The sequence below is a fragment of the Hevea brasiliensis genome, chromosome 4 (assembly GCF_030052815.1).
Source record: "Hevea brasiliensis isolate MT/VB/25A 57/8 chromosome 4, ASM3005281v1, whole genome shotgun sequence".
In the NCBI taxonomy this organism is placed as follows: Eukaryota; Viridiplantae; Streptophyta; class Magnoliopsida; order Malpighiales; family Euphorbiaceae; genus Hevea; species Hevea brasiliensis.
In genome coordinates, this window is record NC_079496.1 from 20143791 (window position 1) to 20157632 (window position 13842).

The window sequence follows — 13842 nt, forward strand, 5'->3', positions numbered from 1 at the left end:
TGATCCATAACAAGTGAACACTGGTCTTTCGAGACATAAACTCTCGAATCTCCTTAATCAAAGATTCAACTGTCTTCATCTTATCAAAGTGCTTGGGGAATAAATCAGACAACTAGGCTTGAAATTCACTAGACTACCTAGAAGGCTCAGAAGCTACTAAAGTAGAAAGAGAAGATAATATCATGCCCTGCTGATCCTCAAAAAGCTCACCAATCTCTAAGGTAAGCAAAAGCCTCAGCCTTTTCATGGCCGAACTAATAGCTAATGCCAAGGGTCTGAAGGGAGAACTGTTAGAGTCAACATCAAGATTAGTGAAGAACAAAAGATCTAGGGATGATAGGGGATTAGCTATAGTTTAAAAGCTGATCAATGGAGATACAGAAGTAGCTGTTGCAATAGTAGCATCAAGCTCATCAGTCAGTGTTGTGGTAAAAGTCATGGTAAGGTTAACAGAAGTCATTACAACTTGAGGATATGGTACCTGCATGCAAAAGGGAAGTTAGTACAATGAGACATAACAGTAATGCAGACAGGATGAAGGCACAAACCTTAGGAAGAGAAGTAAACTACACATCATTTGAAGAATCAGCCTCCTCCTCCTCTACTATCTTAGTGTCATCTCTCTGATTAAGGGTAGATGCAAGTAATCCTTCCACCATCGCTAGAAATGGCATCCTAAAAAGAAGAGATATCTATTGCAGAAGTTCCCCCAGAGGAATCAGTGCGGTCCGAGTCTCAGGAAGTAAGAATCATAATAGGACTCAAGGCAGAGGTCTTAGGACCTTTAGTCCTTAAAGTCATACAACCTGAGTGCCTGGGAACAATACATATAGGAGGATCGATCTGGTAGCACAGGGTGAGGTGTTATAAACCTTGGGCTTGAACCTTGGTGCAATGGACTTTACTTTCTTAGCAAAAGGATAAAGCTATGAGGGGGCCACCTTTTATTTCTGAACAGATTGAGAAACAAGCGAAGTACCTATGAAAGACATTAAGTTAGAAGTGAATATATATAAAAGAAATAGAAATAAAGTAAAAGAGTTACTTGGCAGAATCTAAGCTCTTACAGAATCCTGGAACCTACAGGCCCACTAATTGTGAAAAGCGAGAGCACCAGAAGCAGGGGAAGGTACCAAGCACAATTGAGTAGTCTCACAGAGCCTGGAGTCACTATAAGATAGGAGAATGATTTGGTCTCAAGGAAAAGAGGCCTTTGCCTCATCAACCTGGTTATAGGTAGGAGTGGGGATGGGATGCCCTGAATTAAACCAAACTACCGAGACTAAAAAGAAGGCATGTAAAGCTCCAACCTTGGGTGAGTCACTCCTGGTATAGTGCTAAAAGTAGTGCCAGTGTGTAAAGGCCTCACAGTAATAAAAGAGGCCCAGGTGCGAGTCGCAGTCTCATTAGATGGCGCATCACTACAGTTCAGCCACTTAGGTAATTGTAATAAAGCAAGATCTTCTCAAGAGTCGAAGGGTGTAAAGTCATCATAGCCTTTAAGAGAGAGGCTAAGGAAAAACTACAGCATCTGATTAGTACTCTAAATCACGGATAAAGGACATAGCTTTAGGCCCAAAGTCTCTTAATCAAAGGAGCTAGAGGAGAATTTGACAATTAGGGAAAATAGCAGAAAAGCCACGAATGAACCACAAAAAACTCTTGTTCACCTTACTCAGAGGAGCATCAAGAATCATCTAAGCCAATGCCTAATAGACGGAATTGAGAAGCAAACTCCCCAAAGCACACTCACCTCTTATGGCTATAAAATGAGGCAAGGGAAGGAGCTCAACAGAAGGCCGATTGGATGCAGGATAGAATAGGTACTTAGACTGGATGCACCAAATAAAGATAATGTGGTCAGCGGTAATGGTACCTGTCCTGGCAGGGATTAGAGTAGTGTAAGAATTGAACTTTCCTTTATGTTGATATTTTGGCTCAAGTTCTGTAATTAAACTAGGTGCATCATTACTAGCCACTGGTAGATCAGTCGACATATAAATGTCCTTAAGTGTGATGGAAATGGGTTCAATAGGCAAAATGAATGAGTTGCAGGTTCAGGACCAGAAGCGAAGAGAAACTGAGATGAGTCCAGGGCAGAATGGAGGAGCGAAGCGAGTTAAACAGATGAAGTTTCGATATTGGCCTTCTGCCAAAGGCTTAAGTATATAGGAGAGAGCCTGTCAATCCACTTAGCCCACCCAAGAGTGTATCTTGGCCAAGACTTGGTTTCCCCTAACTTTGAAATAGCCTTCAGGGTTTTCTAGGCAAGCAGTTCATCTACTTTGCCAAAATAAAAAGGAGGATCTAGAAAGTCGGTAGAGGTTTGTAATGGACTAATGCTAGCATTAGCCACACCTAAGTTCTGCAGAATAAAATAAAGGGAGAATTAAAGAAACACCAAGGGAAGTGGCTAAGGAATTACAAATAAAGTGAGAATACTTATTGTCATGGATGAACCTATTGAAGGGGGTCCAACACCTAAAGAGCTACCAAATAAAAGAGAAGGAAATCCTGAGGCAACACCGACAGAAATAATAATAGCACCTGGTTAGAAAAATTTCTACAGATTTTTCCCTACATTAGGAAAGAACAGAAAATTGGTCTATTAAAATAAAGGCCAATCTTCAAGAGAAAAGTAACAAACACAACCTACAGAAAAACAAAGAGGCATAATGACAATAATTAACATAAGAATGACTAGGTGTGGTATCAGTATGAATCAGGTGTAATAAGAATTTTTTACCTCTAGTTACTATGAAAAAAAGGGTTAATAGTGGATATCGGGAAGTTGGGAGGTGAAAAAACCCTTATAGTAGAAGAAGCATTAAGTCCCGAAATAGAAGAACTTATGAAGGATACACCAGTACTTGTGGTAGTTGCGATGTCAGGTGCTGTACCATATGTGGAACCGGGTGCAGTGATAGGTGTTATAGTAGGTGCGGTACCAAGTGTTGTAGTAGGTATGGTATCAGATGCTATAGCAGGTGCAGTACCAGGAGTAGATAACATATTAATAGCGTCGACACCATATTTTGGCCGATCACCGAGGTCAAGGGACTTTAAAATTGACTCCCAGCCGACGTCCTTCGATCACAAATGACTTTTCCAAACACATCGATTGCTCAATCATGAAATAAACCGATCCCACACTTAGTTAATTGTTTTTCAATCTCTTATCAGAGGGGTTCGAACCAATTTCAGGTCTCTGTACCCTCCAATCTTGCCTCCCAATCTCTCTTTACAAATATTGTGGAAAGTCATTTAGCTAATGCTAGAATCGGGTTCCTCACTTGTATGTCCCAGATATTCCTTAAAATAAAGTTAAGGTTTCTGTTCGATTTAATGATGATTCCGATCTTAAGAATTCGAATCAAGTCTTTCCAATTCTAATGTTCTAAAGTTCTACCCGGTGTTTGGTCATGGCTTAGTCCGATCTCATGCTTACAATGTTTTTTTGACCTCTTATACTTAGGATAATAGTTGCTTTTAAGTTTGATGTTCTAATAAGTTCAAACAATCAAGTACTCATACAATTGGGACGCTTTCCGATCTCATCAAGAAATTGAACAAAAAGAGAGAACTTCACTTCATTTCAAAATAAAAATTTACAAGTCATTCGGCTAGAGGGCCTCCCCCAACCTGTTCTCTAAGTACATCGTCATTTCTCTCAATCTCTCTCTCTCTCTGGATCCTCGTCGCTCTCATCTTCGGCCTCTGGGGTGAGCTCGTTCATCTAGGAGAAGTCCTCTTCAGGATACCGCTTCCTCAGCTCGGCCAGAAGGTCATTATGGGCGTTCACATAAGCCTCGGCCTCCTTCATAGTGCTCTCCTCTTCCTTAGCCTGAAGTTCCTCATCCTTGGCTCTGAGCTCTTCCTCCTTTGCCCGAAGGTCTTCAGCATAATGAGAGAGATCGGCAGACCGACCAGCTTGGGAATCTTTAAGTTCTCGTTCCACCTCCGCTATCCTCTCCTCATAATGCTTCATCCGCTCTTTCATTCTGGCAATGTAGTCGTTAGCAGAGGAGAGCTGAGCTTATGCAGCTGAGGCGTCTTGGACAGCCTTAAGGATCTCCTTCTTTAAGGCGTGGGCTTTCTCTCTGAGTACGTGCTGATTTGCAATGGCCTCTAATCCCAACTCATTGTCTGAGCTAAAATATCATCCATGCTCTCCTCTATCAACCGGTTCCGATCTTCTTGGAAGCAGATGGAAGCTCCCATGACTTTGGCCAAGCTAGGATTCCCCCTTATAGAGCAGTTCCTTTCCAACGATTAGATCAGAAGTTGAGCGCCCCGGGAAAGTGTCCTGACCGTAGGACCGGAAGACTCCCCTTCTATATTGGAAGAGATCAGAGGAGGAGGGGGAGGTGGAAGCTCGATTTGCTGAAGAGTAGGAGCGATAACCTCTACCTCATGGATCGGTTGCTCCTGAGATCGGGGAGGAAAGCTCAGCACCTCTATTGATTCGCGACGAGGGGTCTGAGCATCAGCAATGGTGGCCCCCTTCATCGCCCTCACTTTTCTGGAGACCTCCCTCTTTTGCTTGTGGCTCTCCTTAGAAGCATCGCCGCCCGCCATACCTACACAAAGAAGAAGGTCAGTGAGTTCGCTAAGATTCAGAGACCAGAGATATGGGTAGTACCAGGGCCGAGGTCAGAGAGCTGAAGCTCGTATTCTTCGTCAGTGATCAGCCGCATCATCCAATACTTCAGTTCGGCCATCACCGCGTCTAAGCAAGAGAATTTTTGAGTGGACGCCTGAGACTTTAACTCTTTCACCACGGTGTCTTCGTCCTTATTTAAGGCGATCTTTTTTGGGATCGGAGCGACCAGGTGTTGCCAACTCCGTGGGATACCCTCAAAGCCGTTCTGAATTTTGCTCCTCAAAATGAAGAATCGGTTCTTCCAATTCTTCAATGAAGAAGGGAGATCGGTAAAGAGAGAACAGTTAGGCTTAGCCTGAAAGAATCAGAACTCATCATCCTTCCTTTGGGCGAGCCTATGTAGTTCGGCAAAGACTTTAGCCGTGGGTTCCAGTCCCTTAGCTCGGCAGAGGCCCCGGAAAGCTATTAAAGTCCGCCAGGAGTTCGGATGCACTTGAGCTATCGAGACGTGGTGGAATTTTAGGACGGCCTTGTAAAATTCGTCCAAAGGAAAATGGAGCCCGGCCTTCAGTTGCTCTTCATACACCATGATGAGATCGCTCTCATCAAAGAAGTGGTCGACCCGATGATCACCATGGCATTTGATCAGTTCAAAGGAGTCGATCCGCAGATTGTACTCCTGACTTATAGATTGAAGATCGGTTTCCCTCAGGACCAAAGGCAATTCGTCCACTGGCAGGTTTTCTCTTCTGGAAGATGCCCCTCGCCTCGGTCTGGCAGCCGGACCAGTTACCGGAACGAGGGCCGTGCTGGCTTGACCACCTGATCTAATTACGTCGCCCTCCTCCGAGGTCCACAAAACATGGACAGAAGGCGGGCTCGCCGCTCTCTGACCCTCGGCGCCGCTCATTTTCAAGAAAATAAAAGAAGTTTAACTAAGAAAAGAATCAAAACCCTTACCGGAATGTGATCGGTGCCGGAAATACTTGAAGAAACGAGAGAATTTTGAAATTGCTAGCAAAGTGCTGAAAGTGACATAAGGGAGCAACTGATTGACCCTCCCCCTATTTATACTCGTCTGAGCATTTAATGCTCATGAAGTCCCAAGCGGCGCATCGGTTAGCGGAATCGGCCCGCTTTCCTGACACGTCGTGGGAAGGTTCCAGAAACACAATAATAAAATCAAATAAAATGAGATCGGTTAGCTAGGGTTATCAGATTGGGCAAATTTTCAGAGCCACAGATCGGCTAATGATGATTTAGTTGGAGATCAGATCGGATATGCACATCAAAGATCGGAAAAATAACTGATGTAATAATTAAATAATAACCTTCAAATAAAATTTCATTTCATTTCCAAAAAGTCAGATTACATCATTTGGGCGATCTCAAGAGATCAGATTACATCATTAAGATAACCTCTAAAGATCATATTACATCATTTGGGCGATCTCTAAAGATCAACACTACATCTTACCTAGTGAGGACCTATGTCAAAGCCTAGTCTTGTGGCTGAAATAAAAGATGTTTTGATTAGAAAGCCAGCCATATGTATCGGATAGATGTGCAGCTCAGATGGGGTGACTATGACTCTCATGATGGTGAGTGGAGTCATCATCGATGTCATCGACCAGAACCGAGCTACAGTCTGGATGCCCGATGTGGTGAGGAGCCAAATGAACTTTAAGAGGCGGTCACCGACATTAAGATTGAAATTAGCAGTACTCTTGCCCAAGATCAGCCTACCAATTATACTGGTGGACCGATTCGAGATCGGCACGATCGTCATTTTCGATCTTGATCGGTAAATTAGTCCGGTTCCCTCACTGTCATCAGATATTGTTCTCATGATTCTCCGATCGCCGGGATCATAAATTTTCAGGCGAGGGGCAAAGAAAACAGTCAGAAAAAGATCAAAAGCAGTCACCATAGTCGGAATCATTACCGGAGAAGCTAGAATCAGAGAAATAGAGAGACTGAAGGAGAAGTGAAGTGTGAAGGGGCTTTCTCGCGGGTGCATATATATAGGGCCTGAGCATTTATTGCATACAGAAACCGAAGCGGATGCATCGGTAACCGAAGAATTAATTGCGTTGACCAAGGCAGGTCGGATGAAGAGGAAAATTCTAGAATGGGAGAGATCGGGAAGCGATGAGGGACCCGATATGAGAAAGATCGGAAAAGGGTCATAATAGAGAGATCGGAAGGAATAGAGATCGGAAAGCACGAAGAGGATAAAATGACTTCCAATAACTCTCTTCATAATCAGAGCCGAGTTAGTTAAAGCGTTGCAGGCGTGATCAAATCTTCACCGCACGCCTCATTTGCAGAATCGCCCACATTGCTGACAGACGCCAAAACAGTTATGGCAGTCCTGTACATCTCAATCTCCACCGTTGATCATATTTGTAAAGACGAACTCGGAGCCCTTGGATCAAAAGCAGACGACAAGTTCGGCGCTTTTCATTCCTAGCCCTCGAATCCATCTTGTAAGGCAAGATCCTAAGCCGTTGGATTAAGAAGAGAAAGGACGGATATTCTGAATAGGATCCCAGCTGTCCATTTTGATTCTCTTTAATTCTCAGACATCGGATTATGTCCTTTGAATCCAGACCTTCTGTCTCCCCAGGAGAGATCTTGACCCTTTATTAGAAGCACCCGTTCCCTATAAATACCTGCATGCAATACTGTAGAAGGGACGAATGAAAAAGGTGGTGGTGATTATAGTGAAAAGGCTCTGAAATTTAATTCAGTCTTGCTACTTTGCCATTCTGAGTTTGCATAAAATCAAGAAACTTCAGAAACTAGTTTTTTTAAGTATCTCCATTGAAGGAGTTTTGGACCCTGAAATTCTTCATTTTCAATCTGTTCATTACTCTGTGATACCATTTTTTTGTTCAGTTTCGTCTTCATCACCCTAATACGAGCATGTTATTCTCCAAGCTTGATCTCATTCCGACCCGGTTATCGTCGCTTCAGCTCAACTGCATTCTAACCTGGTTCTCGTTATTTCGAAGTAAGCATTAGTCTCAGGACCATCAGCTTACAGCTCTATAATATTTGTGGTCCCAGAGTTAGTTCAATAGCCTCAACCTCCCACAGGTAAGTATCTAGACTGTCACTTTACCGAATGCTCGTGTTTTATTTTCTCTGCTTTTATGCTCGAAATTTCCATTAAGTTCAGTTGCACTAAAAATCCCAACGTAGATTATTCAGGCCGATAGTTATTTCTTGAGCTTACTTCTTCTATTCATTCATAAACTTTATTTATTTCTTCTTAGTTTTCATTTCCTTTGAAAATAGGTGTTCTGGTTGTGGGCAAATTGTAGGTAACTTGAAAAAAAATATTGGTAGAAGTATCTTAACGTGAAAGTTTTCGAACAAATAAAAATAATAAAAGGTTAAATAGTATATCAGAGGAAAAAGTTATGAGGTCGGGCTACTAAACGAGCCTAGGAGACAGCATAATAGAGCGGGAATCGAGATGAGATCAGATCCCAGACTAGTAACCAAAAGAGATCGGATATCGCCAGCCAAAGAGTTCTGACAAGGCGATCGCATAGGAGATCGGTGAAAAGTTCGGTCTTGTATCCATCCTCTAGTTATAAGGCATCAATGGGTTAAGAAAAGCATTGTGCAGGTTTCTAGCCCCTGAAGGCGCCAGAATCCTTAGTCCAAGGTCCCTACGGTATGCAATCATAACAAACACCCTAAGAGATCGGGGGAGAGTTCTTACCTGATTCTCATTTAAATAAAACATGGAGATCGAAGGAGAGTTCTTATCCGAGATCCTTTATTTAAAACTTTAAACCGAATACTTTGAGAGATCGGGGGAGAGTTCTTACCTGATTCTCATTTAAAACATGGAGACCGGAGGAGAGTTCTTATCCGAGATCCTTTGTTTAAAACTTTAAACCGAATACTTTAAGAGATTAGGGGAGAGTTCTTACCTGATTCTCATTCAAAATTTAAATAAAACATGGAGATCAGAGGAGAGTTCTTATCCGAGACCCTTTACCTTAAACTTTAAACCAAATATTTTAAGAGATCGGGAAAGAGTTCTTACCTGATTTTCGCTAAAATATTAATAATGTACGCGGAGTTCGGAGGAGAGTTCTTATCCGAAATCTCCCACTTAAAACTCTAAAAAACACATATCTAGAGATCGGTAGAAACTTCTTATCCGAGCTCTCCTAACAAAATCCAAATTAAAATAACACAACTCCAATACACAAGATAACTTTACTCAACACCTATTCACTAAAGGGCCATCTCACGAGCTCGTGTTCTTGGGCAACCTAAAATAAGTGAAATATCAAATACTCCTTTATTACGCACAAAGGATTAACATCATCACTATCCCAACCCTCTAATTATCTTTTTAATTTATGAAGAGCATAACATTAAATCTGTTTACCCTCGTTGAGGGACGAGGCGAGGTGCCTAACACCTTCCCCGCCCGTATACGGACCCCGAACCTAGAATCTCTTTTCTCTTTTGAAGTGGTTTCCTTTTAATTTATTTTCACAAAATGGTTTTCTTTAATTTCCCTCAAAATTAGAGTGGCAACTCCTCACTTTTCCCACTTCGGTGAAGAGCTTCGTCCAGACGACCACAAAATACCTTGCGACAAATAGTATGGAATTTGAAGATAAGCATAATACAACTAAGTTAGCCAACATGTCCTAAGTTCACAAACAAAGTCTAAATACCACAAAGATATCAAATTTTTCTAAAGAAACAAAACTCATGGTACCTGTAAGTTTTCTAATCCTTCTCAAATTCTTTCAAGTTTCACTCAATCAACAACACCCAGATAATGCCTAGTACCCATGTTACTAAGAAATGGCCATCATAGCTAAGATTGGTTCAAAAGAAAGCTTAAAATCAAAAATGGAGATGAAGAAGTACCTTGAACGGCGTAAAGTATGGATGAACGGTGTGGAAATTGGCGAGGATGAACCAAGGGCTATTGGTGAAAGCTAGTAGCCGACAATCAACCTTGAACAACAGCAAGGATAATTAGCGAAGGACTATCAGTGGCATAGGTGATGATTGAGCATCAAGAACGCACAGTAAAGGTAGTAACGCGTCGAAGAGAGAATAGAGAAAGAGGAAAAGAAAGAAAAACTTGAGCTTTATGAATTTATGATTGTAGAAGAAGAATGATGTTAAGATCAAGCTTTTGGGTATGAAGGTAATGGGTTCCTTTTATGGAGATTTGAGAGAAAATGAGAATGAGAGTTGTAGTAAAAGAAATGGTAGGTAAGTTTCTTTTATGTGGCAAGTCATAATTACCTTGGGAAGGTAAAAAGTTGAATGATTTTGATAGAAGTCTATGGGGATTAGGAGACTTCATAAAGATTGAATTTTATTTGAATTTAAATTCTCAATAGAGGAAGTTGTAGCCTGCAGGTAAAATTACGATGAATTATCCGAGTAATGGAGGACAGGAGAAGTTCAAGTATTTAAAGATAATTAATTGAGGGCATTAGAATGACCTCATCGACCAATCAATGTGCGGGGGTAATTGTTTGCACCAAAAATAATTTAATTAGCTCATTAATTATTTTAAACTCATGATTAAGTAAATTAATTTTTTTGTGAAATTAATTTAAATAATTTTATTGTATTAATTTAATTATGAGGCCTAAATTAAATATTTAAATATTATTTTTGGTAGTTATCGGCTAAGGGATTTATAGAAAACTAAGTAATTGAAGGAAGTTATTAGATCACGGGCAAGTCATCAGCAATTAAAGAACCAGTGCAAAGGAGTTACGGTAGTTGCTAGACATGCAACGAAGGAGTTAGCTCTAAAACCTTCACAAAGTCAATCAGGTGCTGCTATAAATGTATTCTACTGTGCAACAATTCAAGCTCGACCAATCAACAACAACAGACTCTAGCAGTCTATTTATCTTTAAGTTTATCTGTCTTTTAATTTTCCAAACTTTGCATTCATTTTCCAAGCCTTATACTTAAATTTTCAATAATCAATATAATTTTCTATTACTTTAATTGTTCAATTTGAAGTGGGATTTTGATAAACTCAATATTTGGCATGCTCGCATTTCCTAAGCTGTTAGCCAGTCAAGTTATTTCCCAAGCAAACAGTATGAAATGATATTGGATTGAAGGAAACAATTAATATAAAAATAATTTATTGTGGCTAGTAAAAAACATCTAACAAATTAAAATCACAAACAAGGACGCCATAGACCGGATGGTAGAGGTAGGAAAGGGATGATTTTGCTAGTTCATCTCTATGGACCTTTAGAGAACATGGCACACCACCATTGAAACATAGATTATATCCCAACTATTTTATGTAGGATTTATTAGTAGAATGATAAATTAATTATAATGTAACTATAGTGAAAATTACACTCACACAAAATAAAGAATATAAAATTTAACGTGGTTCGGCATAAACTTACTCCACCAACAAATCCACTATAAAAAAAAAATAAATAAATATACAACCACTAAATTATTTTTCTCCCTCACAAGTCACTCAAAGAAACTCACAATTTGCCTTACTCAATTCGTGCACTGTAGCTCTTCCTCTACACAACTTAATGTCCACGTACAACACCTATTTATGTGGCCCATATCAAAGTCCATGTGGGACTTATTTCCCACAACCTAGTCAAAATCAATTTTGACCGAATTAAAGCAAATATCTTCTTCTTCTTCTTCTTTTTAATTTAATTTTCTTCTAAATAACATTCTAACTTCTAATTAAATATTAACTCTAGACTTCTTATTTAATCTTAACTTCTAATTAATTTCAATTCCTAATTCTAATTAAACTTGGACTCTAACAACCTCCACCTTTAAGTCAAATAGTATTAGTCTTCATAACTTCTGCAAAAGTTAATTTTCTCTTGGGTACTTCCCTGTAGTCTTTATTATTAATGTTTCCTCTCGCCTTAACTTGCATTTTTCCAATCAACGTGCTTCCTTCCAATTTGTATAGATTTTTTGCATCAATCTTCTCACCCTTCATTATCACAAGAGTATCTCGACTAGCTCTGATGACTCTATCATGAATTGAACACCCATAACCCAAGGAATCCAATTTACCTAAAGAAATTAAGTTCCTTTTGAATTTAGGAACATACCTCACTTCATCAAATAATTTTACTCGATCACCATACAGCTTGATCTTTACTCTACAAACACCTTTGACCTCCATCTTGTTTCCATTGGCTAGCTTTACTTTCTCTTATTTCTTTTCTTTAATCACATCAAACCACTCCTTCTTTGAGGATATATGGAATTGGCAAGCAGAATACATTAACCACTCATCTTGTAATGGATCTTTTACCTTTTCCTTATATCATCTACAGTCAAACATTCACTATCAACACCATCATCAATTGCAATTGCAGTAGTTCTTCTTTTCTTTTTCGTGACTCTTTTGAAATTGTTTAAACTCTGTAAGATCTTTCTTCATCTTCATACAATGGTATTGAATGTGGCTATTCTCATGACAGTAGTAGCATTCATTATCTTCAAGGTCTAGTCATGGTCTCGAGCTCGATCTATTATTTCTTCTCCAATTATTTCCGTGTGGATTGCTTCTACCATGACTAAAACGAGCAACAAAAGCTCCAACTTCATTGCTACTATCTGTTTGCTTGAACTTCTTATCATCCAAGATAACTGCAATAACCTCCTCTGCCTTCAAAGTCTCCTTCCCAATTGTTAAGGCTGTCACCAAATTTTTATAAGATTGTAAGAGAAAGGCTAAAAGTAAGAGGGTTTTAACTTCTTCAGCAACTTTCACACCAACACTAGCCAATTGGGTAATTAATTTACCAAAAACATTAAGGTGATTTCTCACATCAGTTCCTTCATTCTTTTGGAGTTGGTATAACTCATTCTTCAAGTACAAGCGATTTGTGAGTGACTTTAACATATATAACTCTCTAATTTTTTCCACAAAACAGCTGGCGAAATCTTCTCCAAAATATTATACTTCACATCAAGGGCTAATATCAATCTAACCGTACTCATCACCCTTTGTTGAAGCTCCTCTTAATCATCATCTTTCCTGGTCGCCAATTGCTTCTCGTTTTAAGCTTTAATTAATCCTTATTGTACAAGAACATCCTTCACGCTGTTTTGCCACAGACTAAAATTATTTTTTCCATCTAACAGTTCCACCTTAAATTTTGTTCCCATCATCTTTGACATCTTGAACCACAACTTTGATACCACTTCTTGTGAAAATCACACTCACACAAAATAAAGAATATAAAATTTAATATGCTTTGGAGTAAGCCTACTTCACTAATAAATCCAATATCAAGAAAAAATAATTATACAACCACTAAATTATTTTTCTCTCCCACAAGCTACTCAAAGAAACTCACAATTTGCCTTACTCAATTTGCACATGACAACTCTTCCTCTACAGAACTTAATCCTTGTTGTACAAGGATATCCTTCACGGTGCTTTGCCACAGACTAAAATTATTTTTTCCATCGAACAGTTCCACCTCAAATTTTGTGCTCACCATCTTTGACATCTTGAACCACGGCTTTGATACCACTTATTGTGAAAATCACACTCATACAAAATAAAAAACACAAAATTTAATGTGCTTTGGAGTGTGCCTACTTCACTAATAAATCCACTATCACAAAAAAATAATTATACAACTACTAAATTATTTTTCTCTCCCACAAGTTACTCAAAGAAACTCACAATTTGCCTTACTCAATTCGCGCGCGACAACTCTTCCTCTACACAACTTAATGGCCACATACAACACCTATTTATATAGCCCATATCAAAGTCCATGTAGGACTTTGTCTCCCACATCCTAGTCAAAATTAATTTTGATCAAATTAAAGTGAATATCTTCTTTTTTTTTTAATTTAATTTTCTTCTAAATAACATTCTAATTTCTAATCAAATATTAACTCTGACTTCCTATTTAATCTAAACTTCTAATTAATTTCAATTCCTAATTTTAATTGAACTTAGACTCTAACAACAACAATTAAATGATAATAAATTCCATAAAAATTTATGTATTAATTTATCATTCTATTTATTGATGTTACATAAAATAGATGGGTTAGAAAATAATTTCTCCAATACTTAATGACATGGAGAACCCCCAAGTCTTTGGGTAGTTGAAGACTTGCTCTGTATTTTCAGAGTAGGTGTCTAATATTAAGCATCAAGTTTGAAGCAGACAAATTTGAACGTTGAATTTGCC